General features: G+C 39.3%; 1 long non-coding RNA gene across 6 annotated transcripts in view; it reads left to right on the top strand.

Moving 5' to 3' along the window:
* LOC148224349 (uncharacterized) overlaps nt 1-18,164 on the top strand; it is a 40,408-nt gene extending 22,244 nt beyond the window's left edge. Inside the window, exons 1-5 of one of the 6 annotated variants that reach the window (XR_015802423.1) lie at nt 539-3,288; nt 15,495-15,564; nt 16,165-16,275; nt 17,408-17,457; nt 18,103-18,164. This is a non-coding gene — a long non-coding RNA (uncharacterized LOC148224349). Of the gene's footprint in view, nt 1-538; nt 3,289-13,305; nt 15,686-16,164; nt 16,276-17,407; nt 17,458-18,102 lie in introns of those variants that run through there. The other 5 variants (XR_015802420.1, XR_015802421.1, XR_015802418.1 and 2 more) reach the window with 5 other exon arrangements.
* Nucleotides 18,165-18,401: the final 237 nt, after the last annotated feature.

The following is an 18,401-nucleotide window of genomic DNA, read 5'->3' on the forward strand; positions in this document are numbered from 1 at the left end:
ATGGAAACTGAAAGACACTAATGTGCCAGGAAGGTCGACAGCTCTGCCATTTAAATGTCTCTTTTCAAGCACATTCCCCATTCCCATGGCTTAGTTATGGCAAGTTCTCATTTATTTTAGAATTGCCCCCATCTCTGACTGACAACATTGAAACAAACTTCAGGTTGTTCTCTTCTTCTGATGATGTGGGTCTGGGCACACCAGCTTTCTCCTTTGCCCCAAACCCTCTCTAGTGAGCAGAGAGATCTAGTTAAGTGTTTCACACATGAGCAGAGTAAGAAGAACTTGTGGCTGTCTCTCCTGCATAGCCGATTTGCCACAGCCACTGATTTGTCATTTCAAGTCAAAATACAACAAACATGTTTTCATGCAAAGCCTTTGGCCTGCAGAACAGGATAAAGATGATGAAGGAGGGCAAGTCCTTGGTGTGTTGAGGAGTGTTATAAATGCTTTTTTTTTTTTTTTAGTTAGCATGGATAAATATCACTGCTTTTGGAAGCTAGAAAAGCTTGGATTTTTACCCTCTGTTGTTGAAATTTTAAGATATTCAAAATGGACCCTTTGAATTGTCATCCTTTCTGACCTTGCTCTGACACAGCAGAACAATTGGCTTGAATGCTTGCCTTCAGCCATGCTCTCTTCAATCATCTACTCCAAGATTCTTGCAGTCAGGTCAAAGAGATGGAGCTTTGCAGAATACCTTTTATGGTTTTGTAGACACTTCTTAGGAGCACCGTGCTCAGGTGACATTTATATCTGGGCACTCGACAGATACTGATAGGAATGGGAATTGCTGTCACTCTATGCACAGAAATGGCTGTTTCCCCCATATTTTCACTGTGTTTGTGAGATGTCACTTTAGAAAGGCTGAAGCTATGATGATGGACTGCCTATCAAACCGGTGCAGCAAATCATGTAGCAGCAAAACTGCTTTGCTAAGACACAGAACAATTCTCATTTTCAAAAATAAAATTGCACTGGTTTTAACACTGGAGTGCAGTAGTTTGAATGAATCTTATGTGTTGCAAGGTGTTAGTCTGAATGAGTGAGCAGAAGCTGGTTGTTTCATTCTACAATGATAAAACTTTTCATGTTTCTGCTAAATAAAAAAATGCTTCAGAAAACACATTTGAAACTCACATTTCTAGAAATGAGAAATTTAAAGTAAACTTGGAAGTTGAAACTTTCAAACTTGAAAGTTTCAAATGTCCTTAAACTTTTGGGTTTTATATTTGTCTAATTGTAGTGCAGCATCTACAGTCTAATTTATACAGTAAAATAATTCAGCACATATATAGCAAATCCTTAAAATATCTTCAATGTAATGGTGACTAGCTTGTCATAATATAGAAAAGTCTATGACAATAACATGTATACATAGTATACTACTTATGCTAATAGTAAAAAACTAACTGTTTTGGTTGGATTCAAGTACCTAAACTTGTGTAGTCTGGTTGAGTTTGTAACAAAGAGAAGTAGGAGTTCACATGAAGGAACTATAGTATCTAATAATCAAGATTCTTCCTGTTCTTGGAATGCCTGTTTTGATTTTATTTGCTCTTGCAGTTTATCTGAAGAATATCTCACTAAAGGTCACTCTGTGGATAACTTCCAAATATTTGGCGTTTGCAATTGGTTCTGTTCTCACTGGTCCTATCAGTGATATTGTGTATTCTGTTTCCCAGACAAAATGAACTAACATATTTCGTCTGAGATCCTTGAGATGAAAATTCTCTTAGCTAGTCGTGCTAGGCTCCCTTTATGCACAGGTATAGGCAGTTCCAGAATATGAAACATGACCTCGTAAACAGATATCTAACAGATCTGGTAATGCACATCTAACAGAGTCTGCTTTCCTCTTTTATCTGCTAAGGGATCATAGAGTGATTAGCTTGGATGTTGATGTCCACATTGTGGAAATCTGAAGCCAGAGGAGAGAAATACCACTCTGGATGGGTACAAATTTGATTACATTCATCGTGGAGAGTGCTGTAAAAATATTCTGCCAGAAATTTTATTGTCCTTATAAGCTGGACATGGTAGAAATGTGAACAACTCTCTAGCAAAGAGTGATAGCCTAATACTCAGCAGGACTGAGTTCAAGTAAAGTAGATTTCATCTCTGACCTCAGGCAGCTCATTTGAAGTCAGTTTCCCTGAAAGGAAGAAGTGCTTAACAGAGCTTCTCCGTCTCACAAGCACTTTGCTGTGATTAATACAATGGAGGCTGTGAGCAAGAATTCACATGTCTGAAATACCCTGTGTGTGCCATCTCGGAATGGAAGTGGTCCAGCCTTTGAAAATGTTAGCACCCACTGTTGCCTCTCCTTTCCTGATCGCCATGACCTTTCAAAGATGATCAAGACTGGCCTCACAGTGGCACTGGTCAGCTCCCTGAGCATTTGTGGGTGACTCCCATCAGGTCCCGGGGACATGTGTATGCCATTTGTCTAAGTATTCCCTATCTCCTTCACAAAGAGTAAGTTTTCCATGCTCTGGAGCTTCCTCCTGGCCTCTGTGTGTGGGATACTGGATACAAGCAGTTAAAAGAGATGAAAAAGGCAGGGTGAACTTGACCATCTTTGTGGCTTTTTTGTAAAGATTCATATTCCCATTCAGCAGCAGGTTCATTTTTTCCCTAGAATTCCTTTTCCTGCTGTTGTATCAGCTTTTCTTGTTGCCCTTCATGTAATTTGTCAGACTGAGATTCCTGAGGTCTTTGGCTTTTGTAATCTCATCTCTGCACACTTGCACAGTGTCTTTATAGCTCATGAGCTGCCTGACCCCTATTTTCTCTCCCTTGCATACTTCCTTGTTGTGTTGGGTTTTTGTCAGGAGCAGCTTGTTCATCCCTGCAGGCCTCCTATCACCTTTGGTCTGCAGGGCAGAATGAGCTATTCTAGATATTGGAAGATGTAGCCCTTGAAAATTAATTAGGTCTCCTGGGCCCCTCTTCTCTCTGGGACTGTTTCCTTGGGATGCTTCCAAGCAGGTCCATGAACCAAATCCTTCTTCCTGAAGTCCATGGTTGTGACTCTGCCTTTGGCCTTGTTTCCTTGTATTAGTATTCTGAACTCTAACCTGTTTCATTTTATGAACTTATGATGCTGGGGTACATAATTATTTTTCATTTTTTAAATACAAATTTAGTTGGTGCATATTTTATAATCCACAATTGACCTCTACCTTCATTTTCTGTTGCTCCATTTGGACTGTACATGAATTTACCCTGCAATAACATTGAAGTAGTTCAACTGGATCAAGTGACTTGGAATAAATCTGACCTGAGGTAAGAATCAGTCTCCTCAGTTCCTGTAGCAGAACTAACACTGACTTCTATTACACAGGCTTCTGAAGGATTCTCTGAAATTGTTTTGTGCCTGGACTACCTTTATTTTATTAAAGTAATGAAATAATACATCTTTACCAACTCCTCAATGCCCTTTATATTAACAAAGCATGCATTATTTCATCTCTGTCTAATTAATACCCTGTTTAATAGGTATCTCACTTCATGTTAGGTTCCTGTATTCTTAAGAATTTTTACTAATTTAATTGAGAGCAGTCTCAAATTAATTGTATAATTAATCTTGTCAAATTAGGTAACATTCATACAGCACCTTATTAAAGAAACTTGAATATTTTAAATTACCATGCAATTAGGCATTAATAAAGAAGTTCTTCCTCTGTATTGTTCTGCTTTATATCACAAAGAAGGTAATTGCAATATAAATTGCAATATAAAAGCTAAGTTCTATAGTACATTAATAATTAGATACACATTATTCCCCGCTAACGCTTTTTCTCTTATTAATTCAATTGTAGAATGGATAAGCCTTTTATAAAACAGGAATAATAACCCCCCCAAAATACTAGGAATGAACTATTGTGCTGATGCCTGAACAACAGGATGCCTAGAACCCGAGCTGTTGCTGGAGTGATGTCTCAGAGAAGCAGGTTTCTGAAAAACCTAGTGCTGTGCTGCGAGCAGCTTAAGGACTTTTGTGGCTGTGGAAAGCTTCATTTGCATCTCATGTTTGGGAATAAGTGTGTGTCTCAATTTCTTGACTGAAAGGGAAGGGGTGGCATGCTCCTATGGATTACAGAGAACAGCAGCCTCCTTATAGAGCCTGGAAGAGGCGCCCCAGACACCCCTGGAGGTGACCACACGACTGATGTGCAGGACTGGGGAATCGGAGGTGGCGGCTGTGATGTGGGAGAGAAGGGTGGGCGGGCTGAGCAGAGGGGAATGGATAATGAGAAGTGCTATCAATTTTTAATGAGTATATGGAAATTGTACTCAAGGTCAGAAAGCCCAAATACTATATTATATCTGTGGGTGCCAAAGAGATTTTCATTTATGTAATATATTGGTCTAGTATTTTAAATCCTTAATCTTAGTGCTTGTAGTTGTGTATACTAAAAGTGCCCATTAGATTAAATACTTGAGGCACAAGAAATCATCCACACATGAATGCTGAATGAGTAAAATAGCATTTCACATAGGAACATATGCTTGGGTATAATGTGTGGGATACAATAAATTGCAGTGTCAGCCTTATATGTAGAATAGCCTGTTCTGATAAATTCAAAGTTACTGCTGAGAGGGAAAGCTATAAACCAGCAGTGTGAAACCTGCTGTCACCAAACAGCAAACATTACTGGCCTCTTACAGGTACATCACATGGGAGTTCACACAGTTGTCTCTGTGAACACACTCTACCAAGGGGCAGTGCATTACCTGACCTGGGCAAATGACCATTCAAGGCAAGGCTGAGAAGTGCAATTTCTTCCCCCTTCTTCGTCTTTCAGCCTTCTCCTCCCTCTTCCCCAAGTAAATTCACACCTGGAATACCTGGAAGTGCACCGAGCCACTGTCTTTGGTATACATTTGAATTTGAAAAAACTCTGTCATACCCAGCTCTAGCTCCCTCAAGCAGAGCTTTATGAATAACAGCTCATCTGATTTTTTTCTTTATTTACACAATTGAAGAGGAGAAATGTGTTTTAAAATAAAGCAGAACATTGTGTATATGACATTTAAAGTAGAGGGGGGGAGGGAAGCAGGGAGAAGATATCGAACTGAAACATTGCATTCAGCCTGACACTAAGTGTTCCCATTTGCTATTTAAGGCTAGACCTTTCTCGTTGTCTTTTTATTTAGTTCTCTTTTTCCACAGAAAAAAACCTATTTCAGAACAGAAATCCATGTTCATTTTGAAATCTTACAAAAAAGTCATCCATCGTTTTTCTTGGCTGAGACTAATCACCAAATGTGATCAACATTTGCAAATAGGACTTATCCCCCTCTTCTGTCCAAATCTGCTGTTGCTTCTTGGTCTCTCTCTGTCACTCTCTTTTGTTTTAATAGTGGAGGTTGGGTTTTTTTGTTTTTTATTTATTTTTGGTGAATTCCCCCCCCCCCCCCCCCCCTTTAATGATTATCTGGCATTGAGCATTTTCTGCCTAGCTCTGCCCTTAGGTTCCCATTATCCCTACGGCCAGCTACTAGACTGATTAGATTAACTGATCTCTGGAATGGGGATCCATGCTGACACTTTATGTTTGTTTTGCAAAAATAGGATGTTCATAGGACACAATATCAAAGAAACCTTTTCCAGCTTACTCCCTTTTGAGGACAGAAGCTTCCCAGATTTGTTCTTGGGTCATAGGGATTGTAATAAAACACTTAGTTGGTGCAGACAATGTGTAATAGTCCAAAAGACCATTAAAACCTAAGAGGGTAGGCAAATCTGCAAGATGCAAGGTTGGGAAAACCTGCAAGTTCTCTTTTTCCAACAGAAATGTGTTAGCTAAGATGAGCTGCTGCCGAACACTGATAAAAACTACAACAAGAAGCCCAGGACTTCATAGCTCAGCAGGCAGTTTGCTGCAAACCTGAGGAGTGAGTGGCATGAGGAGATGGCTTCTGAAGACAAGTGGGAGAAAAAAAAAAAGAGATTAGCACAACATGTTGAGAAAAAAAACTTCAAAGTTTTAAGCACAAATGCTGATTTTTCACCATAATAGTAAAAATATCACACACTGTGAAAATCTAATGTGCTACACATCTATGTAGCTGTTACTTGAGTGAGTAATTGCTGTGGGAGTGACGTTGCCATTACCTGATAACTTTTGGACACTCAAACACTGAGCAGGAGCTATGTGGTCACTGCAGAATGCAATGCTGAGAAGGTATCATGTTGGACTTCATCCATCACTTTCAGCCTGAACATAATCTAAAGGCAGCGAAACTTGTATTTTTACAAGCATATGAGCCCTCTGCAACTCTATCTGCCCCCTTAAAGGAGTGTGAGATGTAATGCTTGTCTGTTGCTAGTGATATTTTTCTTTGTAATTCAGTATGATTTGAATCAGATGGAGTTCATTTCTTGCTGCTTTTTTGCAGAGCTGTCATCCTGATTTGTTTGTGGGTTGTTGTTTCGGGGTTTATTTTTGCTGTGTATAATGATGTCTGAATAACCCTTGTGCATTCTTTCTCCCCCACATAATCTGTAATATTGGCCATTCTGCACTGCACTACTTCTCTTGGAGGTTTGACTTCAGTTCTGTCAGACACGCTGTTCAACCTGTCACTGCCCTCCTGCTGGCAAGACTGACAACACCAGACTCGTCACATCTTACCCTCCAAAGAGGAGGGGGCAGAAAATGTCCCAGAAATGTATTTCTTCTGGTACTTTTATTAAAATCAATCTTGCTCACCTGCAGGGTTTCTCTTTATTATTTTAAACATTTTTTCCTTCACAGTCATTCCACATTATCGTTCAATGTTAATAAAACTGATTGCTTGCAGTGAGGAGAAAAAAATGCTTTTTATCAGGTGTGTATTAGCAGAACATGCTGAGTTCAATTGCTGCCTCTTGCAGTTAGTCATTTGTTTCTTATGGCTCTTCTCCCTCCTCCCCAACATCTCACCTTTACAGTAAATGGATTTTGGGAAGAGAAACCTGAGCACAGATGCCAAGCCCTGGAGTTGTACTGCAGTCAATTGGATCAGAGAGTGCCCCTGTTTCCTTAGGGCCCAGAGCTGACCCATTTCCAGGCTGGGACTTGGACATGGGCTTGTCTTGAATCCTTCAAGTCTTTGTGCTGTTGGCCACAGAATCCAGCCTCATAAATTGCTAGTGTCAGGCTCACTTCTGAAGTGCAGGGAAATATACAGTAAACAGGACAAGCTTATATAAATATTGAGACTTCCTTCATTTTTTTTGGAAGCAAGATTTTTCATGGAGTGTTTGTAATACTAAAAAATTCCTCCACTGAAAACAACCCCTAAAGCTCATCATTTTTTTTTAAGACATTGATCTAGAGCAAACCTCATATTCATGTTCAAGTAATTAGCTTAAATGTTATCCAATTTTGTGACATACACAGAAAAAATATTTGGGTTTAGGTCGTCCTGGTTCTCAAACATTCAGAGATTGTGGTATTTAGGGAGGAATTGAAGTGATGCTATGTAGAGATGAGAGCAAAAAACTGAGCCTTGAGAGAGAACCTACTTACTTGTGCCACACTTAGATTCCTCCCCATAGGCAATTCCCAGCACCTGCCAGAAAAGGAAGGGTTGCTTAGGCTCCACCCTTTCATGAGGCTCAAGAAAGTATGATGAAATTCTGTTGTGAGCATCAGCAAGCACAGCACAGTGAGCTTTTTTGACAAGCAGGTAGGAGAGGTGAAGTACCTAGCTGTATAGGAAATGTGTGCTTGGATGGTGATTATTATGGCATCAGTGGATGGGCTGGAAGAAACAACGTTTGCAAATTATTTTGAGGTGAACTGGTGAAGGCTTCACATGTCAAGTGTTTTGGAGAACAGAAGGCTGGTGTGGGTTTGGCTTTTTTCATAAGTACAGTTCCCATGGACCTCTGGATATGTGACTGATTTTCCTCTTTTAAGTGAAAGTGAATCATATATGCCCAAAATATGTCACAGTTTCTAATGCTTCCATAAGGAACTTTGGCTCACTCAGTTTTCCCAGTAGAGATCTTGAAGTAGTCCAGTCCTACAGCTTCTGTTTAGCATAAACTCTCAGCTCTCTGCTGCTATTCTGAACCATTGCCATTTTCTGAGGAAGTAGCATTTCTGCTCTCCCCAGCTTCACAAATCATTCTTTTAAACAGAAAATGAGTTAACATATACATTCTGCAGTCATATAGAGTAACTTCCCTGCCACAGAGTCGAATGGCCATCTCAAATTTGGTCTTTTCCTTCCCTCTCTTTCTCACTGTTACAGTTCATCATGACAGGACAGCCCTGGCTGCTCTTCCAGGCCCTCCCAAGAACACGTCTGCAGGGAGCACACCTGTGGAAAGGGTACAAGAAGGTCCAGCATGCAGCTGTCTTCCTGGTCATTGCTGTAAATGAGAGCTGGAAGGGGAGAATGGGGGTTTGCTCCTTTACCAAATACTGTTGTCTTCCCAAGAGACTCAGCAGCAGCCTAGATTTTGCTCAGTATGGGTATGGTCCTGTTCAATGTGGCACAAATGGAATACACTGGCCATAGTGAGTCTATATGGCAACTCAGACAAAGCCTGTATATCATGAAGGATGCAAGGAAGATGTGTATAGTTCAGTAGGGATTTCAGAATGAATATTTCCCTTAAAGCAATTCTGTCTATGGGAATCTGCTTTCAGTTTCTTTCAATGTGTGTCTGTAGAAACCTACACCAAAAAATTTGAGGTACAATGACATTTCCTTACTCTCATTTCATATCCTTGTTGGTGGCAAAGGAAAGCAATTTTGAACCATTGTCACGCCAGTAGCTGCTTCCATAAGACTTTGGGGCTGTCTGCTCAAAACAGCATTAAACCAACAAACCAAAAATCTAGGGTGCAATATGTCATATTAAATTCAAGTTAGCTCACTAAGCTTTCATCTTGGTACTCCTACCAATTTGCTGTCCTTCAGAAATGCCCCTGGTTGATGGAAGCTCCCTGAGACTGGCATGCACGTTCTGGGATTTCTCCCATACTGCAGGGCAGGAGATAGTCCAGTGAAGCAGAAAACATAATTTGCTTTGCTTAAAACCACCTGCTCCCAACTGATTGTGTTTTTTCCCTGTGAAGATTTTATTTGGGGAGAGAGATATGAAGAAGGCAGGAGGGGAAGAATGAAATGCAAACACCTGACATTTCAGAGAACCTGAACATTAAAGACAACAGTGATCTTCTTATGCATGCAAGACTTTACAGAACCATCAATGTTTCTCACTACGCCACTACCAATTAAGGGCAGAGCTGTAAGCTCTGTGCTTTGCAGTGCTATGCAGAGAGTAGGAGAACATACCACCTGGGTTCTTGCTGCAAGCAAATGTAGTTACTGAAAAAGATTGAAAGGGAAAGTATTAAATAGTTGAGGTTTGATACCTGGATTATTTATATTGGGGTTTCACTGGTTAGGATAAAAACATCTTCCATTTTAAAGGCCAGGAAATGCCATGCAGCCTTAAATCAGCCCTGTTATGCTAGATAGAATATGCACATATTAGGATACCAGCTGATTACTTGACCTTGAAGTATTTCTTCTGTGGGCACAGGAAGCAGTCAGAGAGCAAACAAATAAACTGATGGATGATGAGGCAGGGTGAAAGGAAAGAAGGAGCATCCCCTCAAGGAATTTCACAGATTTGTCATGAAATAATAGATAGCAAGGTTAGTCCAAAACTCCAGAAGTCTCAATGCCACATGAATGAGCCCTTGTCATTTTTCTTTTTAATAGTTAAGAATTTAGGAGTGGGAGACATTTGTTTTTGTTTTGGTTTGTTTTTTTTAATTTCTGCCTTGATTCTAGAGAGCACCAACTACTGAAAGCAATCCTCTAGAGAAAAAATATTGATCTCCCCCCTGTTCTTCATTCTGTTTGAACTCTACAACTTCCCTAATTCCCCCAGGGAACAATTCTCTTCCCTACAGAGCTACACTCAGTTTCAAAATTGACTTGAAAACAAGAAAACAAAAATCCGCCTTTCTTTTTCTTGTGTTCTAAAAGTTCTGACAAGGGCCTTTCTCCAGAGAGCCATCTTCTTCAATCTCTTTATGTTTACTGTCACCTGCTAGCATTTTGTTCTGCTTTAAGGAGACAGTAAGCGAGCTATGCTGTTTTCTTTTTGTGACTTCCTCCACCCACTGGCAGCACCCCACTAGGTGTATCTGAATCTGGTCTTCAGCTTGATCCCTCTTGATTGCCCTGACTGTTTGTCTATAACCAGAACATTCATATTATTTCATGGATGGGTCTCTGTAATTGCCTCCATTTTTCTCTACCTTTCTCTCTTTTTCTCTTTTAGTTTGTTCTGCATTTAGGAAAGATTAGAGGCCATGACTGTGTATAGGGCAACACACAGGAGTTTTCTCTAGTGAGATACCCACTAATAATCTATAGTAGAAATCTCGTAGTTCTACTGGAGTTCTGTATTAAATTACCTGGATACTAAATTAGACAGACTTAATTTGATTTTAAATATCCACATGACTCGTGCAATTATTATTCAGCCTCTTGCAGCTTGCCTCTGTCTATGATATACTGATGAGGGTAGTGACACATGCATAGAGGCAAAAAAAGTCTGTTACTCTAAGCATCATGTCAATACTGTTTCCTGGAATATTTAAGATCCTCAGGCAAGTAGGCATTTCCCTGAAATCATGAGCGTTATCAAAATACTGTCTCATTTCCTCAGCTGTTGTAGCTATACATTAGCCAAGTTTCCTCAACAGGCCTGGGGCCAGAGTGCTGTTTGGGGCATGTACCTGGGTATAAGAGCCTATGTGTAGCACACCTTTATGAGGCCAGAGACCTCTGTTCAGCTGCCACAGGCTTGAAAGCTGGTTTGCTTCTGTCTCTGCAGTAATTCACTTTCCTGTGCTCTAGCTTCATAGAGACCCAGATAAATGGCTTGCTCCTTCTACAGCACATTATGAATGAAAGACCTAACAGAAAGATTTCAGAACAAACTTTTCTAGTCAGCAGAAAATATATGCAAATCTGCATCAAGAACACATATGCTTTTCACTTCTCTTTTATGACATGCTGGTTTGGGTTTTTTTTTTGGTGCAATTATGTATTTTCATTATTGTGGTTAATCATGACTTTCTCTGGGAACATGGCATATGTAGCATCTTTCCCAGTCAGCTTTTTTGCCCATTGTCAGATGGATATTCAGTTTCTAAAAAGCTGGTGTTCTCCTTGCTGTTAACTCTGCTTGCTTGCTTTGTCAAAAATCCTACTCTGAGAGTGCCCTTGTTTCTGATTGTATAAAAATTTTCTTATTTCCTAGGGATGACCTGGGCAGAACTGTTTCCTTTCAAGGTGAACATCAGTCTTTGTACAAACTTGTCACAAGGACTGATAGTATGCATTTGGTAAATTTGAAAAAGATCACAAACAGTAAGTTATTCTATTACAACAGTGTTTTGCACAGAACTGTTCAAACTGAAGTAGGTTCCAGCTATAGAAATAATGGAGGAAGCTCTCCAGAGAGCCCATGTGGTCAGTGACTTCTTGGGTTCCTTCTGACAACAATCTGAGTAATTTCTCTTTTTATTAGCTCTGTTTCTAAACCTGAATGACACCATGTCACTGAATCACCTCTGAGCCCATGTCCCATATTGTCTTTGAAGCTGTTGTTAAAGAAGATAGCTATCTACTAACATCTGTTTGGTGGAAAAAAATCCCATCACTCTCTCATAACAGAAGTCTCTAATGTCCTCTTCAGGCAGAAAAGGTGCACCAGTACCCAGCTTTTTATTTAACAAACATTTACATGAGACATGTCATGAAGCTAGGCATTCTCAGCTGAAGAGCTCTTAGTACCTGTTTAACTTGTAGCTGGCTTAGTCATATACTATTTTAAGATTTTTCTGCCTTGGAAAATCTCATTTCAGCATTAAAATATTAGTGGCACTGCAATGTTATTTCCACAGTGCCCTGCTTAGCTCCAGGTCACTTATATTTTGTCAATCAGTCCTGCAGTGTTAGTTATTTATCTATCACTTAATAACCATGCTGCAGAGAATAATTTATCTGGCATAGCATGGTAATTTGTACTATAATTTCACCCCCGCTGCTGCAGACTTGCATTCCGTTACAGCAATGATTGAGGAAAATTAAGATTCCTAGGTCACACTTTGGGCTCTATGTTTTCTGCCTTTCATAATTTTATTTCACTTTATCATCTTTGATTGAAGAAAGGGTTCATCTAGAAATGTGAGAAGTGGCTAAAATAACTGTGTTTTTCAGCCCACTAGGACACAGTACATGAATAGAAAGGGAAGGGGACTGTGCAGCCTCAAAATTGGCTTGGGAGACTCATACATCACTGAAGCTGAATCCACTGTAAAGACTCTGCAGACTACATTTTTATTTTTCATTTTTTTTCAAAATGTAAATAAAACATATATGTAACATATGCACCCTTTTTTCCCGAGGTCTAGCCAACATCAATGCCAGTCAGGTATAGAATCCAACTTTATCAAACACTCATCTGCACTAATTTTGGAGCCATTTATAGCAATTAAGTGTGAGACTAGACAAGGGCATAAATATAAAGAAAGTAAACTGAAAGAGAAGGTAAAAATTGTTACTCATTGAATTGGTTTTATTTGTCCTCTTTTACAGAGCATAATAAACATACATTATTTTTTTAAACCATTAATTTTATTATGATGATTAGATGGTGGAGCTTCTTGTGGTCCTAGCTGATGGCTATCACAGAAACACTCTATTTCGGGTATTCACTTTCAGACAGAGGAAGAGGTGTGGACTGTAATATGCATTGGGCAATGGATTTTATCTGTTGCTGGCTATTAAGTACTACCTTTTTTTTCTCTTTTTTTTTTCTGTGGAACAAAGAAAATTTCATGTTCAGATTGTCTTCAGGTTTTGCATCCTTCAAGAAAGGTATTAAAGATGGCAATTTTTTGATACAAGAAAAATTAATCGATGCCTGCTAAAAGGAGTATCTAGGCAGATTTCTATGTGCTAAGGCAATATAAACAGTAACAAAACCAGCAATATCAGTATTATGGAGATTTCCATGTGAACCCTCCTGTGAGAGATTCAGTGGATTTGCTACAGACTACTTCTGCATGCCTAACATTTATTTATATATTTTAAGTGGTGTATAAGGAAGCTAAATTATTTTTAAGTGGAGAACTTCTATAGAAATTGCAGAGCAGCCAGTGAGTATTATCTTCTTGTCCAGAATTACCATCAAATTTCTCCTTTTTCTGTTTTTGTTTATTTGTTTGGGGTTTTTGTTTTTTTTTTTTTTTTTGTTTTTTTTTGTTTGGTTTTTGTTTTGTTTTGTTTTGTTTTGTTTTTTGGTTTTGGTTGGTTTTTGTTTGTTTAGGTTTTTTTGTTGTTGAGTAAAATGTTCCTATGTTTTAAATTTTGTTTACTTCAGCTCTGCTTCTGTATTGCAAAACAAACTAGGAAGGAAAGGCTATTCTCAAAATCTATCAGTTCTTTCAGAATTGTACTTTATCTCCATAGCACACTGAGCTTGGTTAATGAGTACTTCAACCTGGTACCTCAGTTTTAATTCTCAGAGCTGGACTAGCGAGTCTAGCTTGGACCTGTATGTCTTTGTTTAATAAGGAATGTCAGAGGTAGATATCTGCTAGCAAAAACAAATGTGTGCACACAATCTGAATGATAGTTTAGTTACTTTCAAGTAAAAAATAACATTGTTCTCGTATTCCAGTTGCTTAATTTTTCATTATCACAATCTCAGACAGTCTATCTAGAAACAGTCTTGAGCACATACTGGTGAATGGTCTACACAATAAATGAATCAATGAAAATTATTGGGTAGAAGAGGGACTCGGGAGGAACTGCTGCATGGATAACAAGATATAGAATTTCCTAGAAATTAGTTAACTCCATGGTATTTTATACTTGTACTTTATGTTTAACCTGAACTGTTAGTGAATGGGGAAGTTCTAATGGATAATGACAGCATCTGGAAATAACCAGGATAGCAAGAATTCATTACTGCTGTTTTGCCATCTTTGGAGATGCTGATGAAATGCAAACATCAGATTATCAGTTTGACAAGAATCAGGATCAACAGTTTTGATTGTGGTGTGGTTCCCCTTCTTGTTTTATTTATAAGAAATATTTTGAACTCTCAAACATGACTTTGAGGCTAATTTATTAGAAAACTTTAGTTCTCAGTATAGTCTCTTGCTGCCTGTTTCTGTTGCTTCCCTTTCAAGGGCAACTCCTCCCCCCACCTTCCTGGTCTTATTTTGCAGGTGCTCCTAGCTCATATTCTAGCAGGTGGCTATTCAACTTTGGCATGACTTTGAGTTATTGTGGTCCAGCTCTGTTTTGGCAGGGAATCAAGCCTTCCAAGTCTGTGTCTAAACTTCATGTCTTTTTGTACATTTAGCCTCTCCAGGTGGTGGGTGATAAGCATCCACCCTTCCCCTTCCGCTAATCTCTAAAGAAAATGCAGGCAAGCCCTCCTAATGGTCTTTTAAAAACAATGAAGACAAAATAAATAAATAAATGGTCCATTACTGGGAGGAAAAAAACGTTGCCTGCATTATCATAGAGTGTGGATTAAGGTGTCATAAAATATGCCGTTTGGCAGCTCTTCCTCTCATTGCCTGTGCTGGCCTTGGGTGGAGATATGATCAAAATTTTATGAGAATTTCCTTTGACCACTTTTGGAGAGAATGGATGGAGACAAACAAATGTAGCCCTGGAAAACTTTTGGAAGTGCTTCTCATTTACAGGATTAAGTAGAGTGGGCAGAAGGACAGGTGGAGCAGTTTGTGCACTGAAATTTAGTGTTCAGATCTCACCTTCTTGTGGTAAGAGGAGAATCTCCATCCTATTTCAGGTCGAGCCAAATAGTATGCTTTGGTAAACCAGGAATTTGCACCTTACTCCTGGCCCACCTGTCAATGAGTGCAAGGTTTCAGGCATTGCACTCAAACTTTAAGTCTGCTAAAAATCTTGTATGTATGTAGCCACATGACTTTTTAAATCCTTTTCTGAAATTTGAGAGCACGTTATGCCCTCCATGTAAATACAGCCCAAAATAGATACTGGCATGCTGCAAGATTTTAAATGCAGAAATATTTTAGATACCAAGGCGGATATAAAAACAAAATCTTTGTATCTGCCTTGCGCTAGCTTTACACTGATGTAAAAGCAGATTTTAATCTTACAGGCACATCCATCAGCATATTGCAGTGATATGGAAACTAGTCATAATGGAACAAATTTACACAGCTGACCAAGTCCTTGGAGTACAGTAAATCCTGGAAGGGTTGTTCTCTTTATACTAACACTAATTTCCACTCTCAGGTAAAGAAAGATTGCTCTCCATTTTTACAGTACCACATAAAGATTATGGGCACAGAGCCTAGAAGATAATTTAGATACCAGAGCAACTGATAGGAGGTAAGTCAAGAACTCCCCTGACTTTTTTCATTTTTTTAAAGTCTTAAATTGCTTTCTTGTAGTGCAGAAGAATCTTAAATCTCATATGGAGTCTCCATCCTTCTCACTCTGCAATCAAGGTGAGACCGTGAAGTGAGTAACCTTTTATCACTAGCCAGAGGTCACCACGGCTGAGCCAAGAAAGAGAACACGTCCAAGGTGTCAACTCATAGGCAAAACTGAGAAAAGTACTTGGCAACTTGTTTCTGTGTAGGTAAAGGCCACTTTCAGGTTGTTTTCCAGCCGCTGGTTTTCAGTTATCCCTGTGCCATTGGTGTTCTTTCACTCATTCAGGTTCTCTGTCCAGTCCTTTATCAGGCCTTTCTCTTGCCCTCCTCATCTGTCTTTGACTGTCCTACCAGACTCCCCTAACAGAAAGAAAAGTTTCTTCTGTAGTGATTTTCTCATTTACCAGTGGTTTGCTAAAGGATGTGTTTCTTCCCATCCTCTTTGTCTCAAACAAGTGTTTGCACCCTCTTTTGATTTGAGAAATATTTTCATGTTTGCCTTCTTTCACTCATGTCTGTATGCACCAATCAACATTTGCAAAAGAAAATAATGGGATTTGGCATCAATTTTCCTCATTGTCCCTAGTATCATCTTAACATTGCCCTTAATAAATGCGAATAAAAAACTGAGATGATTTGGACTTGATTTCCAGTGTAACTGAGATGATTTGGACTTGATTTCCAGTGTCTGTAAATTGCTCTGCATCATCTTGGGAATGACTATCATATGAACAGCTATAAAGCCCGGTGATTCAGAGGCTCAGAGAAGGAACATTTCCAGAATGAAGAGAGAAAGGTAAAGTACTGGACCTCCTGTTTTTCAGTGTCCTATCTTTAAAGGAAGTCAAACATGCTGGTCTGGCTCTGAATGGCTCACCTGAAAATCAGTCGTCGATGTCTTTGTTCTCTAAGCAGCATTTGCCTGTCTTTGTAACTACGGTTATTCTGACTTTGAAATCTGCAGTTTACATTATTCTCTGAATGCATAATTTGAAGTTAATTATTTTTACATCTGCTTGCAAAATCTAATGATTTTAAAAGGTTATTCCTCTCTGAATTCGATCGGTTATTTAGATAATTTGAAAGGTTATGTCACTAGCTGGTTTCTTATTCATCGGTTATCTCTACAAACATAGTTTTTTGTAATGTTGTTTGTCTAATCTGAGCACACAGTGGCATTCACAACTATATTTGAGGATGAAAAGCCGTTGTCACACCACCAAATTATCCCACTTAAGCAAAAGTTGCAGGCTAAAGTGTGTGTTTTGCTGCAGTAATAGCTGCTCCTGCTGCCTGCAATCCCACCACCCCTTCTGGAGCAGCCAGCGGGAATTTTGCCCACTTGTCTCATGGATTAAGAGCAAAGAAGGATTCCACTTCTAACAAACAGCCCAAAGAAACACTGTAGTATTAGAGAAGCTACTAACTGCAGTCTTAGGTTTTTATATATTGGACTGGGTGTTTTAGCTTGCCTGGCTAAAATTCCATGGTGTCCTGTTTACCAGGTCCTGCAGCAAACCTCTGAGCAGTGAATGGAGGAAAGAGTCCTGTCCAGTCAGCTTCCTCCAAAGATGCAGCCTCCTTATTTCACAAGAAATAAGCTTTTAAGAGGAAATGGTCCTCTCTTCATGTTTATTTATCTTCCTGTGGAAGGAACATAGCAGTACAGACCAAATTAATCAGGACCTATGACTCTTGCAGTATTTTAACAACTTTTCATATAAGTGGAAAAGATCCATGCTTTGTGCCCATTTAAAGAGCTGCTGTGTGTGTGTGCATACGTGTGTGAGTGTGTGTACGCATTTAGAAGGATGCTTTACTAAATGAATTGGATCTCCTAGAGAGACACCTGGGGATACTGTGTAGTTGCCTCCCACTGGTATGCCCAGTTACATCCATATTTATAAACAACTTTATCCTTGGAACAGGAGCCGTTAAATCGCTATCCCTGAGGCTGCTCTGGCTGTGGGAGATAAACGTAAGTGTATCTATGTATTTTTATGTCTAAGGATTGTAAGCCTGCATAGAGAGTTAAAAAGGGCAAAAGTTCAAAGCAGGATATGATTGAATGGACGGATGGTAGGAAACAGAATCAGATGAGAGTACAGTGCCTTGTGTGGAAGGAAGTCTGCTCGTTAGCAATGCAGAGATGCTCTAGCCAAGAGCCAGGCGAGTGTCTCTAAGGAGCAACATTTGAGAAGTCTACAGGCACAGGATGCCTGTGAATAGCAGGAAGATGACTGAGGGACCACAAAACAACTCTGGAAGTTTTGAGTTGTTTCAAAGGATTACATTTTCCTCTGCATGAATGTGCTAATGTGACTTGAGTAGGGAGTAATGCAGCTTGTAAAGTAAAACTCAGGTTTTTCATCTGCTTTTGTTTCTACACAATGTCCATCTTGTATTGGCTTAAAATCCTGAAGTTTAGCTAATTCATTTTTAATCTTCCATTTGGCTGGGATCTGTCCTGAAGATTCAGAGTTCCATGGAAGAACATTATTTTCTATTGGGGGCGTTGTTCATTCCCATCATGATACAAAAATACTATACCCCCTTTCTGTTGTTTAAAGTTAGTGTGCGTTTATTTCAGTTTCTTTATATTTGTGTTACCTCTCTTTCACAGCTACCACGCTTATGGAAGGCATTTGCTAGATGGTTTTGGAGATGGAAAGCTGCTTTGGCAGGTGAGTTGAATGGCCAGAAGCCAATTGCAAACACTGCAAATACATTTATATGGTTTAGGTGGAACATTCAGATACCCCAGAACATTATTTTGTTTGGTTTTCTTACCTCATTTTTTGTATATTTCTGGCTGCAGTGACAGCTAGAGATGATCAATGTTTAACACACAGAGCAAGATCTGCCCAATTCTAGAGATGGTCAGGCAAAGTAATCCAGAGACAGGCATTCTGTTTGTAGAAA

This window comes from Sturnus vulgaris, chromosome 3 (assembly GCF_052056855.1).
Source record: "Sturnus vulgaris isolate bStuVul1 chromosome 3, bStuVul1.hap1, whole genome shotgun sequence".
Lineage (NCBI taxonomy): Eukaryota > Metazoa > Chordata > Aves > Passeriformes > Sturnidae > Sturnus > Sturnus vulgaris.